We start from the raw sequence: 15,818 nt of genomic DNA on the forward strand, positions 1-15,818 counted from the left end.
CAAGGTGAAGCAAATTTGTCACGTGAGACCATCATCTTTTGTTCTACCTCAACAAGAACCTTAACAGCACACAAAAAATTTTGCTTTAAGAGTGTCCTCCAGTGCCTGCTAGGGAGTGACTATTGGAAGGTGACATTTTCTTTTTCTTGTGACTGGTTATGTGCCCTGGGAAATGTAAAAATATCACCAAGGTATGCATAAGAGAGGAGTTAATTAGTTTAACTTCCTGATGGGAATATATTAACAGAGTAATAAGATGCTCAAATACTCTTTTTATGATTGTCCCTGCCAAAATAGTTGTTGGAAAGATTTTTGTAATACAAAAACTTTCATCCTCCATATGGAGATCCAGATGCTGACTCTGATCTTTGTATGGCAGAGGTCACTGCAAACATTCAGCCTCTAGATCTCAGAAGTGGCACCTCTGAGACTGTTACTGGAAGGATCCTGTGTCAGGATCAATATCTATAGACAGCTTTCTCCTAAATTCCTCTACAGACAGACCCAGAGGGAATCATTTCCCTGTGTCAATACACCATCCTTTGAGAGGGAGGAATTGTTTTCTTTATTGCCATCCAGTGCTTTCATTCTTTAAACTCTTTGTTCAAATGCAAATGCAAATTTGCAAGTTCAAATGCAATTTGTCCTGCACAGTCATTGCCCCAAGTGGACAACATAATTAATCATCTATTCTTATGTACTTGTGACTTAAAATGACTTTTAGCTAAACACTCTCACCCTAACTCTCCCCTTGATTAAGCCTGAGCCACATAAGCATGAATTTTACTACTGTGTCTCTCCTTCTGTCAGCCGGAATGTCGCTTTGGAATTTAATCTAGTGAAAACAAAAATAATGTTTTGATTTCCTCACTGTTCTAAAATATGTAACCTATTCTCCATTTAAAATAATTTTTTAATATATTTTCAGCTATCTGGAATGACCGGTATATTTTTTTATGAATTGCATTCTAAAGTTACACATAAAATACCTTCCTACTTACATACTGAATATGAGGGAGGTAGAATTATATTCCCTATAATAAAACCTTAAATCAACTTTCAGCTTCTTTATAACTGTCTAGACAAGAAAAATCTTCTCAAAAAGTCCCACTAACCTTAGGATCATCATTTAAGAGGACACTGTCTCCTAGGCTATTTATATTTTTATCTGGATCTGATAAAAATCTGTGGGTAGGACACACAGTCTAGTTTCTATTTCCCTGCTTTATAGAGCCAAACAATCACATTTAGCTGATTTTTTCCCTCCAAGAAATAAATTTTCCAAACAATGAAAAAACGAATACTTGAGCAGCATAGGCAGCACTGTGTTAAGGTATATTAGTTCATATTTGCAAATAAGAAGGACTGTAAAACCTTCTTTTCTTCAGGTGACAAAGGAATGATGGCAAATTTCCAATTATTTCAGCAGATCAAGCATCCCTTTTCAATGCCAGGGTTTTTTCCCATTTCTGTAACATTGTCTTGGCTGATACAACCACCTTGTAAGTAATTGCTTGCATTAAACAATTATAAAAACTTTGGAAGATATAAAAAAAATGTCTGGGAGAATAAAAAAAAATCAAAATAAAATTTAATAAAAAAGCTTCTGTCACTGCACATCCCCAAGTTCCCATATTATTTTGCTGATTCATTTATAAGATTATATATTAAACAGCCATCTTTTTGAAAGGCCATTCTGGTGCAAAATAAATTAACCTGACACATAAATTGTTCTCATTTTGCAGATTTTCTAAAGGATTAAATCTTGTCACCAAAAAAAAAAGAAGAGGCAAACATTGAAAAATACAGAAGAAAACAAAAAGAAGAATAAAATTACCCTGTGTGGGGAAGAGAGCTTCTCTGCTTTCCAACACCCACCAGTCATAGGAGATGTGCCCAGGAGCCAGGATCTTCAAGCAGACCCACATCTCATTTTGGGAAAAGAGTTTTTTCAAGGTAAGCGGGTCCATTTTAGAGACCACCAGCTCGAGATACAGTTTTTACAGACCTGGCAGCATGTTTTTACCATAAACACTAAAAATGCTGTCATGGGCTCCTTGGAAAATCTCTCCCTTAACTGTCCCACAAAGAAGGAAGCGGTAAGATGAATTTCTGGTCATCTGGTCACTATTTGGCTGTTCTAGAAAATCAGACCTGGTGCCATAAGTGCAGGGAAAATCCTCAGCAGCAGCCTGAGTGTTCTGTTCTGCAGCTCCATCCCTACAGCTGCTCGTGCTGAGGAAGTTGTCAGGATAACGGTGCTGCCGTGCCAGTGCTGCTCATCTCCTGATGTTCTGCTCCTCTCCTGATTCAGGGACAGGTTACTGCTCAGGTAAGACAGCCATGCCCTGGATAACCACCTTCCAGCAGAAAACCGGCTGGATTTGAAATAATTAAAGCACTCCTACATATTATTTATTGTGAATGAAGAAGTTCCTTAAGTTCTTCAGGAACTTAAAAGCCTTTACTACTTATCTGACAGGTTTTGCTCACTTTATGTTGCCAGAATGATTAAGTCCCATTAATCCCAGGCTGCCTGGTTCTAATAACCAGATAAGCTGTCAAGTAACATATTGTATATCTCCTACCACTGTGGTTCCAACGACTTTTATATATGCTCTGTTTCTTCTATTCTCTTCACTATTCTATTTTGAAACATTGATATAATTAATACCTTTTCAAATCAATTCATGTCTTGCTTAGGCTGACAAACATATCAATCTGTAAAAGTGATGCACTTTAATATGAAGTCTTTATCTTTTCTTATTGGTTATTAACCAATTACTTGTTACCGATGCTTTTTCATTCTGAAAAAATGTAAAAGATAAATAGCTGTTGTGACAGCCAACTTAACCATCTAGCACCATCTTGAGGTTAAACTGCTCTTGACATTCTAAAATAAATGGACATTCCTTGATTAGCTCACCAGAAGCTCCTCTAGTGTGATGCAGATACTTATTTTTCACTGACAAAAAATTTTTAAAAACTCATCATTTTTAAGACAAACATCCTGTAGATTTTTTCTTTGCTTCCTTGCACAGACTTTAAGACAATTCTGTTAATTCTGCTGGCAATTAAGCCTAAATTTATATTCCAAAGGAAGAGTGGGATACTGCACATTTTTATTTTGTAACTGCTCTGAACATTGTACTCAGAAGTGAGCTAGGGGAAGTTCTAGGGTTTAGACCTCTATACACCAGTTCTCCCACAAGTACTTTCCATTTTCACTGGGATTAATTCTAAAGTTTACTTCCAGACAAAAACATATATTCTAGAGGATTCTGGTCCACCTGGCCACAATCATCTTAAATGCATTTCTAACTGAAAATACCTAGGAATGACTGGATGTGATATTTTGTTGAAGCATAATGAACATGTCAGATAAAGCTATTGAGCTTGCACTGCTCATCATATGTTTGAAGTTAATCATAACACCAGAACATTGCTACAATTATGAAAAGGGGTTGAAGGCTGGGACCTTTTCAAGGAGCCAGGCAACAGTGAGGAAACTGCCCTTTCTCCAGACAGACTTGCCAACTTTGAGACTTTCTAAAAAATATAAGCCATTCACTCATATGGTAATGAGAGGCTGAGATATACACTGGCTGTACACTCATTTCAAACAAATCTTATCCTGAGTCCTCTGTTACTGGGCTGAACTCCTGACGAAACTCATCATGAGAATTGAAGTAAACACAGCCCCAGCTTTGTGAGCACCTCACATCAACAGCCACTCAAATGGTCTTTGCTGTGTCCAGTGTTGTGCTGTCATGTATAGAGAATCAGTGTTAGGAAATTGCAGCACTTTCAAGAGCTCATATTTTCATTCAATTGAGGATTCAGGAAACATAGAGAACCCAAACCAATTTACCTTTAATAAGGAAATAGGGACTTCTAGGACTCAGAGGACTGTCCTATATAAAAATGTGATTTCCATAACGCTAGATATCAGCACTTTGTGCACACTGCTATTTCTGCCTCAAAATCTGCCTGCAAAGGCAGACTGAAGGAAAAGCTAATGGATTTAAAATACCCCTACCCTTCCTAAAGTGTCCTCATGATGATATTCAGTCTATAAGGGATGATGTTTCACTGTACATGTGAATCTGTGCATTCCCAATACAACATATCCAACTTCTAACCTTAATTGCTGTACTTTCATTTTCTACCTCATGGCCCTGGGAAATGTCTTTCCTCTTGCAGTGACGTACACTTAGAACTGGAGGGTTGATCTTGCTAAAACACTTCCAACGGCTTACAGGTTTCACTACAGTTTAACATGGATTATATCTGGACATTTTCCACAACAAAGACAATAACCTTGTGAAAATCAATTACAGCCATTGCCAACGTCAGGGGATTGATTTAAAGTCAACATTGATGGTAACCACTGCATTCCAGAAAGACAAATGCAGAGCAAATGCAAATGCAAAATGAAATACACAATAATCAATAACAGAAATGGATATGCAGGAGACAGTCCCTCTGGGGAATCCAGTCCCTGGAGACAGGGCACCTATTTTCCTGAGACAGCAGATAAGTGAGACAAGGGAAGCAGAAGAAAGAAAGTCTAACTACTCTCCTGCCAGAGCTTTTGGAAGCTCCATCAGGATTTGGGTCAGTACTTTGAGAAAACTGAGCAGGGTGTCTCTCAGATCACAGCAAGAGATGCAATCCATAGGGAGAGCAAGGAAAATTTCCAAAGAAAATACAACTCTTACTACATATCTGGACACTTACAGGGAAAGTGACCAAGACACTACTCTTGTGAACGGGAAAATCCACTCCCTGCTTAGCCATAATCCCAGGACCCAGGCCTCTAAATGCAGTTAAACAGCTCTATTTGTGGCTCTGTTAGACTGAGATGAGACGGCAAGAGAAACTGAATGACACTGAAAGCCATTTTTGATAGGTTTTGTCAAAATACCTGCAGCAGCACTTCAAACTTTCAAGTGAAAGTGTTAGGGGAAATACCATGAAAGCCTCTTCCCGAAGGAGCTGTTCAAAAGATTGCGGAAAGCAAAAGGATCAACAGCCCAGCATTTTCGGGGACAGTAATTGCCTCTCCTGCTAATTCACACTACAGTCACAGGGGAATAGACCAGGAATGTGGGGCACTACTTGAGCCAGTGTCAGGTCTAAAATTCCGGAATGAAAATGTGCATCTGACTCTACACTTAGCCTATCTTGCAACATAAGCCTTGAAAGCCAGCACTGTATAGGACTACATCTATTTCGGGCTCTGCCCTGATCTCCTTTTAACCCCCACACACCTCCTGCCTCCCTTTTCTGTCACACCCATGTTGGCCACGTATTTTTCAGAAGAGCAGCTGTGCTTGCGTTCTCTGCTGGGGAATGGGGCCTGGCCTCCAGGATCACACAGATACTTTGACTATTTCATCATGAAACCCCAAATCTTGGGACTGGAGGAATCCTCATATAATATCTGTGTGTCTTCATCCCATCAATGGTTTATAAATTATGGATGAAGGAGTTAGGGAAAGAGCAAGCACATTTACTTAGAGACTAGGCCAAATTACAGTGTTGACACTTGTTACCTATTGACATTTCTTGGTGATGTCCATACCAATCAAATTCTTTCCTAATTGATCAATTTAGACATTGAAAATCAAAATTACTTTTCCTGTGCCAATTGTTCTTGTTCCATTGTTGTATTTGACAACAAAAATGCTCAATATTTTAATTCCAAACAACCACTAATCATTGTTGTTTTCTTTCATGGAGAAAACCATTTTCAAAGCAACAAAATGTTATCTGAGAGAACAGAAATTTGGAGCTCCCTGGTCAGCACAGTAAAGCGGTATTTAGCCTTCACTGAGATATTTTATTTGATGCATATTATACTTGCTAAAAGGCAAATGTACTTTAACATTGCAGCTTGTCTCTGAATAGATCACTTCATTCTGCTGAAAGCTTTAGACCACCTATTTTTAGCAAAACTAAAGAAAATGTGTAGGTCAGATCAAGTGCAGGAAGCAAAAGGGCAGTACCAGGGTTAGGGACCACTAGAACTTGCAGCCTGCTTTAAAGGCTGGTGGAGGAGGAACAGAGCTCTTCTGGGGGACAATCGCTCATTGAAGGTGGTGTGGATTGGTGGCACTGAGTCAGGCAGATCTGCACCCTGGCAGGGCAGCCCAGGGCACGTTCTGACACAGAGGCACTACATGAGGGAGCTGGTACTCCAGGATTTTTTCTCTTCACTTTTTTTTGTGATAATCAGAGCTTGACCACATCTGGAACTGAGACACCAGGTGGGATGAATAATTGCTACAAGGGGCTAAAGCAAAGTCTTGGCTTGACACCTTGTTCATTGACCAGCTCAGGATTACATTGATCACCAGGATCTTGGTTCGTTGGTTGGTTGTTTTTTTAACAATAAACGCCTTCAAAATCAAGGAACAGGGGAACAAGTTTCATGGCTACCACAGCAAATTTCACCTGATTACCAGGAACAGCAGCAAGGTTAGTGCATCTCCTTCCTGTGTGTGGCACAGTCCAGTGCCCTGAGAGTTCAACACCAGCATTTCAGTGGCAGGGCCTTTTACACAGTGACATCTGAGTGAAATGCAGCACACATGTGGTACCCAGGTGGTCAGATTAGGTGGTCTAACTGCTTTCCCTGGGACTTAACTCAGATTCTCGATCGAAGAGGCTCTACTGACTGTGTCTCCATAATCGCTTAGATTCTTACAGCACCGTGAAGACACAGAAATATATGTGTTGGATAAATTGGTTACAGTTTTGCATTAAAAAAAAAAAAAAGAAAAAAGGGAAATAGATCTAACTGCCTTGTCATCACACTCGTCAAGAAAGCTTTCCCATTATACCGAGGTCCACTTCAGTAGGAGGTACATCACCCTTCTGAAAGAGCTCCTGTGACTGAGAGGTCTGAGAAAGTCCATTCATTTGGGAAATACCCCTAGGAGCCCATTTACAAAACCTCAGAATCCCTGTGTACTCCTCTTCCAACACCCAGTCACAGCTGGAACAGCTCTTCTCCTTGGGAGCAGCAAGTACACAGCAAATAGCCAGACCCTGGTGCCAGGCAGCCTCTCTACTCAGGGAGAGCAGGCAGGCATTTGTGTGCTTATTCGGGATCATGTCCTAAAAATTGATGCAGAAACTAATATCCTGAGTCTGATCTGAAGCCCATTAAATGTTACTGGGTCATTTCCACGGCTTCCAGCAGGCAGCAGCTCAGACCTTACTGCCATTTGGAGAAGCAGATGAAAGTTAGCTATTTTACAGAATCTGTATAAATTAACACTACTTCTGGGATAACAGTCAGAGAGCTCAGACTGTGCTTTTTAACATCAGTATGAAAATCTCCTGCCATGGCACCATTCTGGGACTGTGACACAGAGCAATTGGGAGAGACAACACACTCTTGGGAGGAATCTTTGTCAAAGGCCTCTTCTCCACCTATCCTCCCCACACACCTGACTGTGTTCAGCCCCACCTGGCCGATCCCTAATTGGATTTCTGCAGGCAATGGGTACTGCTTTTGCTGGCATTGCACCTTTCCTCAGGTCTGGCTCTAACCTTCACAAGCTTCAGCTGCTGCCTCCCAGGTGAAGAGCAAAGGTGAGGCTCAGATCAGTGTTCCCCTGAAGGAAACTCTCATTATCACAGAGGCACGAACAGCAAGCTGATCACACAGCCATTAACATCCCTGAAAGCCCCCTGCCAATTACCTGCATGGGAAGAGATGTATCTTGTGTGCTAACAAAACACATCAGGCAACAATATCAGGCTCAGTAGAGAGAAGGCATGAAAAGATACTTTTCTCCTGCCAACTGTTTTCAAAGCTCAACTTGAAACAAGTGACAAAGCAGTAGTTATTGTACAACAGATTGTGTGGTTGCCATGAAAACGGAAAGTTTCGGCACTCTCAGCTATCGTTAGGATGCTCACTGGCACACTGAATCTTGATAGTTCCAGGGTGCAAAACAGGAACCCCAGTGGGACCATCTTCCCAGTAATTTACATGTCGCTGTGTAGGAGGCCAATATTTCAAGCAGGTTCTGTGTATGTGTTGAGAGTAAATCTAGGAGCCCAATAAGCTGTAAAAATATATATCATCTGTCCTTCATGGGTAAGACTAATATCCTCTGATGATAATTTCTAAAACGGGTTCTGAATACTGAAATTTTAAATTGTTTTGAAAAGCAATAAAACCACTCAGAGTGAGCATATCAAATTAATGTGTGATAATCCCTCCCTTGCTGCAGCAAGATTTTAAGTGGCATTTTAAAAATGTCTTCTGTGAAGAATAAAAACAGTAGGGATGTGATAATACCACACCAACTGAGGAAAAAAAAAATCCCTGTCCAAATTTGCAAAACCAAAATCTGTTATCTTGAGACCAGGATGCATTTTTAAATGACAATGTGCAGATGAAAAAGAGAAAAGGCTATCCTTGGAGCAGTGCTGTTCAGAAAAGGTCTCAGATATCCCTCTGGCAACCCTGAAACCCATCCCCCCATTCTTTACTGGCCTGTGGAGTACAGCACCAACTGTTTTTCCACATGTAAACTATGCTGCTCTTCTATGGAGAGAGGTCAGTAAGAGAAATACTTATTCCTGAGCTTCAAATATTTCTGCTACCTTGGAAGATGGCACCATTTGCTGGCTGCAAAGGAAAATGGTTTTTGAGGAGGACATGAATTCTTGTTTTCTCCATAAATAACTGGCTAATAGTTATTGTCTATTCTGGTTTTGTTTCAACGAGTGTAATGAGAGCTTTGAGAGCTAAAATTTCTTAATTCCAAAGGTGTTGTAAATAAAACAAAAATCTGAGGAAGTTGTGCGTAAGTGAGCAACCTGTACCTGGTTTAACTTTAAGAGTTTAATTTCCACCAAAAATATTAGCAGGAAAGCATCAGGACATATCTAACAATCCTTACTGGCCTGTGACTCCAAATGATATATTTCAGCTTTTAGGCTGTGTGCTTCACTGCAGTTTGCCACTGAAAATTTGGCACATGTTCTGTTTGACATTTATTAGACACAAGCTACTGTTTCTCATCTTCAAGTACAAAAGATATTATAGAAAAATATCTGAGAAAGATGTTGCATTATAGAACAACTGATTCTGTATCCTTTTTATGAGCAGAAACTAGAGATTTCCCAAATAAGTTCCTTGCGGTTGAGAAAACTGTGTAAAAAGATGGAATTACCTTTCTCTGATAATATCAAAGGGATCTTGAATGCTCAGAATGATAACAGATAAAGCATGAGATGGGAAATAAATGATAGTTTTTACAGACCATAAAACCAGAAAAAGTAAAGGATGCTTGGGTTCCTAATATCAATTTATGTTTCTACCTAGAGAAAAATGTTGCATTAACACACAGACTAAAATATGAAATATGTATCTTAAAAGACTGGTGATAGTCCAGAAGATAATTTCCTAAATCAAAAGGCTTCCATCCAGTGTGCTAGGAAATCTGTGCTACACTTTATCTTGAGAGATAAAGACTAATTCTTCTTAGAGCTAAAAAAGTGATAGCTGGGGTAAAACCAATCATCCCATTGCTTTTCTTATGTGCAAACAAAATAAAGTCTAAACCCCAGTGGTTTTAGAGAACCAATTCCGAGAAGTCAGAAACAATTACAGAACAGATTGATTGTTGATGTGAATTTAACGGAATAGCATGAGTTACAATGACATTATGATACAAAATCATAATCAAGGAAACCTACTCATTTTTAAAGCTTCATTGTAGAGGCAAAAGAATCCATGAAGAAATAAGGAAAGAATACTTAATAAATTATGAAAATAGCGCAGTTGATGATAACACATTATAAATCAAGAGGCAGAGCTTGCAGAAAATTGAGACCAGAAGAATACAACTGCTGGCAAGCACAGTTAAGACCAAGAGTTTTTAAAATACATAAACCAACAAAACTAACACTACTTTCCCACATGCCATTAAAATGTGTACCATACAAACTAAATTCAGTTGGTTGCTTTTTAAATTCTTGATTTCCATTTTCAAGAATTGGAGGAAGAATGCAATATATTAATTTTGCTGCCCTTTTTTTTTTTTTTTTTTTTTAATGACAGATTATTACCATTTTTGATTGTTGGTTTGTCTCCATTCTGTGAAATTACCCACTGCTAGTATGACCTCTTTTATCAGTCTAACTGATAACCTGCTTTGGAGCAAGAGAGAATTTATCCTTGGGAATTAGAGGCTGTCAAGGGCTGTGAGAGAGAAACAATGAAAATAAAAGCAATCAGTAAAAAGCACATATTTACCAAGAAATGTAACTGTACAGTTGCCTCAGTGGTGTTATTGTTTTCTCTCAGGTAAATTGTTTTATGACAGGCAGTGAATTTTTTTTTATTTCCAATCCTGTAAGCAAACATCAACTACAAATAAAATTGCCCCCAAGGAAAAGAAATCCAAGAATAACAAATTCAAAAGAGATGGCACATGTGACAGAAAGCAATTCTCAGTGCAGGCTAGGCAATTATGAGATGGAAAACATAAAATGTTACGGGAAAGGTATTTTCCTTTTTCCATATTTCCTGTTTTAACTCATTCGTGTTTGAGCCTTTGGACTACTAAACTCAATTAGCAGCAATTTAATTACCACCATATATTTTGAGGTGCAGAGCTCTCCACAGCAGACACTTGCTCCCTCAGAAGGCTCTCTGGAGACTTAGAGATGTATGTTGCTATTATCAGTGGTTTCTTCTCCTCACCCAGTGCAGGAGTGGAACAATAGAGAAGAAAAGATGTGGCCTCAGCTCCTTCTCCATTTAAAACTGTCTATTGTAAATCAACTTGCAGCTTTGACAGTCAAATGACAAACCACAAAATTCTTTCTCACTGATCTCCTAAGGTGGAAAAAGTATTCACATCTGGCAAAATATTTATGAGTGCAAGTATATCTGTGTAGCCTTAGGAGACAGATATGTGTCACAGAGCCCTGGTGCTCCAGCTCTGTGATTGAATGGTAAGGTTTTGAAAGATTCTTCCCCATGGGAAAGAAGTGATAATATCTAAATCACCAGATTTTGAGCTTCCAGTAGCTTTTAGGCTAACTCAGGCCTGGACTGCATACACACACACACACACATATATATATATATATTTTTGTTGTTGTTGTTGTTTTGTTTTGTTTTCCTCCTGTGGAAAAGGGCTTTGACCAATTCTAATAAAGCTGCTATTAATTTTCCTGTACCCTACCAGTATAAAGGAAAGGAGTTTTTGTGGGTTCTTCTTCTACTATATTGGAAATGCTTCAATTTTAGTCATTTAAGAGAAGACATGAGATCTTTTCAAATGAACAAAGACCGGTGTGGGAAAGGCTTAAAAAGCAACAACACATTATCATTCACTAATTCGTGGCATTGTCAGCAAGGGAGAAATGTGAAACTTGCCAGGCCAGGAAATACTGCACAGTTGCAATGTTGGCAGCACTCACTCTCCAGCTAAGCCTTCAAAAGCAAAGGAACAGAAGGTAAATCTATAGCAAAGCATGTGCAATTTATTGAAATGACAGAAGTGGAAAACTCTCCTTCAGAACAATTAGACAAAATATTCAAAACCGGGTGCAAAGGGACCAGGTACAAATGGACAATTTCAGGCAGAGGGAGCAGAATCTGAAGAGGCAGAGCAATGCAATCACCAGATACAAGTAGCTATTAGCACCTGTAAGACCTAAAACACTCTTACAGAGCCAGCTCAGGACATATCTTGCCATTCCTTCACCAAATGAGCCTCTTGCATTCCCATTCAAGTTTAAAGTAGAGCAACTTCAGCCTAACTTCTGGTATTCAAAGGAGGCAGCTTAGTCAGGAACTTAGTCCTCCCTCTGTTCCCTCTGCATTAAAGTAGAAATACGTCTCAAGAGGTGATTTACAGCATCAAGGCATCTCACTGCCTTATGCACAGGCAGTCTCATGGATTCTTCTGCAAAGTCGTAGCAGACACTCGTGTTCTGCATACAAAAATTGCACAGTGGGGAAGTAAAACACTGGGGTGGTCTCGAGCCCAGCATGTCACATCCATCATTGTGGCTTTGATGAGAATAAGGTGGAGTTTCACTCCTTGGGAACTCTCTTGGCCTTGGTCTGCTCAGCCAAACTTCCCACGAGGGCACTGCCCCGGAATTGCAGGGTGTTGTGTAACACAAATGCCAGCCTGGGCAGAGCACAGGGGAGCCTCAGCCCAGCACAGGAGCACAGCACATGGCCCTGCTTGGATTGATAAGCTGTCTCTAGACACAGCTTTGCTGGAGGACATCAAACAACATTCTCATAAAACCCAGGGGCTTTGGCTGCCTTTATCATGAGTAGTGAAGAGCTGCAGTTTCTGTCTCTTTAGAATAGTAATTGGGGCTTTGTTTTGCTGCTGTGCTACTGGGAGGCTCTCCTGATCTCCAGGTCAGACAGAAATTTAGTTCTTGGAAGATGGAGCACTTCTTAAAGAAGTACTTATTGTTACTGTCACTGCACGCAATCCCAAGGTGAGCTGCTGGGATGTTTTCTCATGCTTTAGAGCTTTTTCTTTAAGCACAATGTAGGGGACATTTTTTAACCTCTCCTGGTTTAATAACTAGCAGGTTGATATTTGTGATGAAGTGCAAAGTTTTGTCAGGGCAGCAATACATTTAACAGACTCATTGATAGCACAGGAAAAAGGCAAACAGGCTGTCAGACACACTATGGGGATGAAAGGATTGGAAAAGTGCTTTGATTTTCAGTGGTGTTAGAGTTACTTCTCCCTACAAGTCTTGTTCCTTTTCCAACCTTAAATCCTCTCAAATGCAACAATACTTCTCTGCATATTTATATTCAGGGTTTTAACTACTAGGGTGGGTGGTTTATTTCCAATTTAATCAATTAAGTGTCTCTAAGGCACTTTTGAAAGTGTGGTTGGGTCTAAAACGTTTTATATCATCATCTCACAGGATTTTTAATATAAGCTAAACATATTAGATGCTTAAACTTCATTAGTTCCAACTTACTCAGGCACTTTTTAAAATCCCAGAAGATAGTCACATCTATCATTAGATGAATAAATAATTTTTGACAAGCTATTCCTTAACTGTGTTTGAAAATTACCATAGGACTAATTTTAAGCACTGTAGATAAAAATAATTTTGGAAAAAACCTCAGAAAATTCGGCAATGTGCTGTTTCTTATCATATCTTGAACTATGCCTCTTCACAACAAACAAAAGAAAAGTTTGAGTGTAATAATAAAAAAAATCTGTTTTCAAAATAATGATAAAAGGTAGTGAACCCTTTAGAAATGTCTAGAGATCTACAAATAAAAGGTGTTCAGAAAGGTGCACTCGGGTGTGCTCCCCATATTTTTCAAGCATGTACACTGTAAAAAGCTGGATACAACCTTCTCAGAGGAAAGAGTGTGATTCAGACCAGATACAAATTTGGAGTGGTTCTGTAAAGTTTCTCATCACTTCAGTAAGAGTTTAATGGTTCTTCAGTGTACAACACTGTATAATTTATATTTTTCAGTCATAACCGCCCTTAGAAAGAATGGATTATGTGGCTACCTGTTCTAGGAGTGGCAAGCAAGTATTTGCAAACATTTGTCACTCACTGGAGACAATTTTTCTGTTAGAACTAGCAGAAGTGGAGAATATAAATATCTATTTTATTGTGGATTTGGATACTGCCAGGGAGGAGAGAAAAAAGTGCATAATGGATTACCTAAAAATAATTAGATCACAGAGGCATAAACTCTCCCTGGCCTTCACCATATAACTTATGATCATATATATGCAGTCTCTAGAGGCTTAGCCCCACAGAAATTAATGTTAAGTTCCCAGAGACAATCAGGTGCCCAGATTTAATTACTGAGTTACATAAACATTGTAATTAATTGTAGGAAGCGTTAGAAAAATTGAGTAACTAGAAAAAATTATTGATATGTGCTGATTAGTAAAACCTAGGGAAAAAACCTCTTCCCTTCTTAATGAAACTCATCTCCACAAAAACCCACTTTATCAGCAGGACTGACACAGCAGCCTAACAAACCCACTGTGCAACACAGGTCATTGCAGAAGACGCTCTTCAAGCAAACCTTCCCTCTGCAAATGCTCTGCCATGCAGCAATTCTGTACCTCGAGTTACTGGCATTATTATTTATGTTTATTACAGGATTGCTGAAGTTCTGACCATTGGGTGGGACATGCTGCAGCCAATATTGTGCAAACTCTGGAGATGTCTGACTGATAAATGGCCAAAGCAGTGATTCACACTGAAGGGAAAATGTTATGAATTTGCACATTTTATGCCATTAGTTCTGTTTAATCCATCCCTTACATATTTTTTAAAGTACCTTTTTAATACAAATCAGGACTCTCCACCATTTACATAGATCATATATGTGGTCAAATCACAGCTGTGAGGACTACAGGCCTATTTTTCTGCAAAATAAAAAAAATAATTCAAAAAATCCCATTTTCTCACTTTCTCCAACGTATTCTCATGGCATGGACCTATAAAGAGTGTTCTGAACCCCACTTGTTTTGAGCAGTCATTGCTGTCCTTCTGTCCTACTATGAAATCCTGTTCCCCCAGGCAAACTTCTCTCTTTTCTTACAGAACATCTCCTCTGGTACTTACTAGAACAAGTGAGAAGAATACTGTTGCTAATCAACTCCTACATGTAAAAAACCTTTTTTGGGACAAATAAAAAAATACAGAAATGTTATTATGCTTATCTCTTATATGTAACAACACTTCTGTTAATTCATTCATTTGATTTATGTTTATCAGAATAAAGGTCAGCCAGAGCTCAAATTTGGATTTAGAGCCAATAATGTGAAAAAGTTCAAAAGTCTAATGCATCACACTGGAATTTACAAGAGATCAGCCTCTGACACAATTCTACCTTTTTTGTTGTTGTTGTTAAAATCTCATAACTGTTCTCACAATATTCCTGTTGGGTCTGAAACAAAGCTCACAAATACATCCTTTGACCATCTCAGTTAAGTAACCACAAGAAACTGAACATGAATGTTGCAAACCTAATGTAAATACAGACCATCCAGTAAAATCTCACTGATTTTGGTTATGTCATTAACAGCAAAGCCCAATGTTTTGTGGTGAAGACAGAAAAGTGTGTGCACACCCAAGAAGAAGTCATACAGCAGCCTGTGGATTCCTGGACATGCTTCTGGCATGATGGAATATCTGCAGAGAACACCATAACAATTAATTAGTGACTCCACTGACATTTGAAAGTTACCTTGTGTTCAGGAAACTCTCTAGGTAGGATTTGTTCAGCCTGGAAAGCAACCTCAAATCATGTCACATCTGCTTCTCTCCAGCAGAAGCTGCTCTTTTACTTGATGTATTCCCCTGCAGGACTCTCAGTTCTTTCTTTCCACCTCCAGCCTCATTCACCAGGAAGATAAGAAATTATTCCAGGATATTGGATCCATCACAAATCGCCACCATCCCAGAGTCCACAGAAAAAATAGACATCACAATTATTTTATTTAAATATTCATTGCTTTATTGATAAAATCAGCAGAGCAGGCCTTGTAGCCTTTTTGCATATCTTCTTTATATGAAGGATCTTAGACTTGGCCTATTATCAATTAGAATAATTCAAAAAGTAGCAAAAAATCAATGTGTTGATAGAATTATAAATGAAATTTCTTTCTGAGTAGAGAAAAGAGAGGCTATTCAGGAGGAATAGCGTAACAGCATTATAACAGAGGATGTTTAAAACTTAGATGATGAACACAAGAGTGTCTTCCTACCTAAAAGGTTATAAAAGTAGCAAAAACTTAAAAAGTAAAACC

At 38.9% G+C, this 15,818-nt stretch overlaps 1 long non-coding RNA gene across 1 annotated transcript; it reads left to right on the plus strand.

Moving 5' to 3' along the window:
* Nucleotides 1-1,749: 1,749 nt before the first annotated feature.
* Nucleotides 1,750-15,176, plus strand: LOC116452199. Its single transcript, XR_004243430.1, has 3 exons — nt 1,750-1,956; nt 2,213-2,332; nt 15,095-15,176. It is a non-coding gene; the product is annotated as an uncharacterized LOC116452199 (long non-coding RNA).
* Nucleotides 15,177-15,818: the final 642 nt, after the last annotated feature.

This window comes from Corvus moneduloides, chromosome 16 (assembly GCF_009650955.1).
Source record: "Corvus moneduloides isolate bCorMon1 chromosome 16, bCorMon1.pri, whole genome shotgun sequence".
Lineage (NCBI taxonomy): Eukaryota > Metazoa > Chordata > Aves > Passeriformes > Corvidae > Corvus > Corvus moneduloides.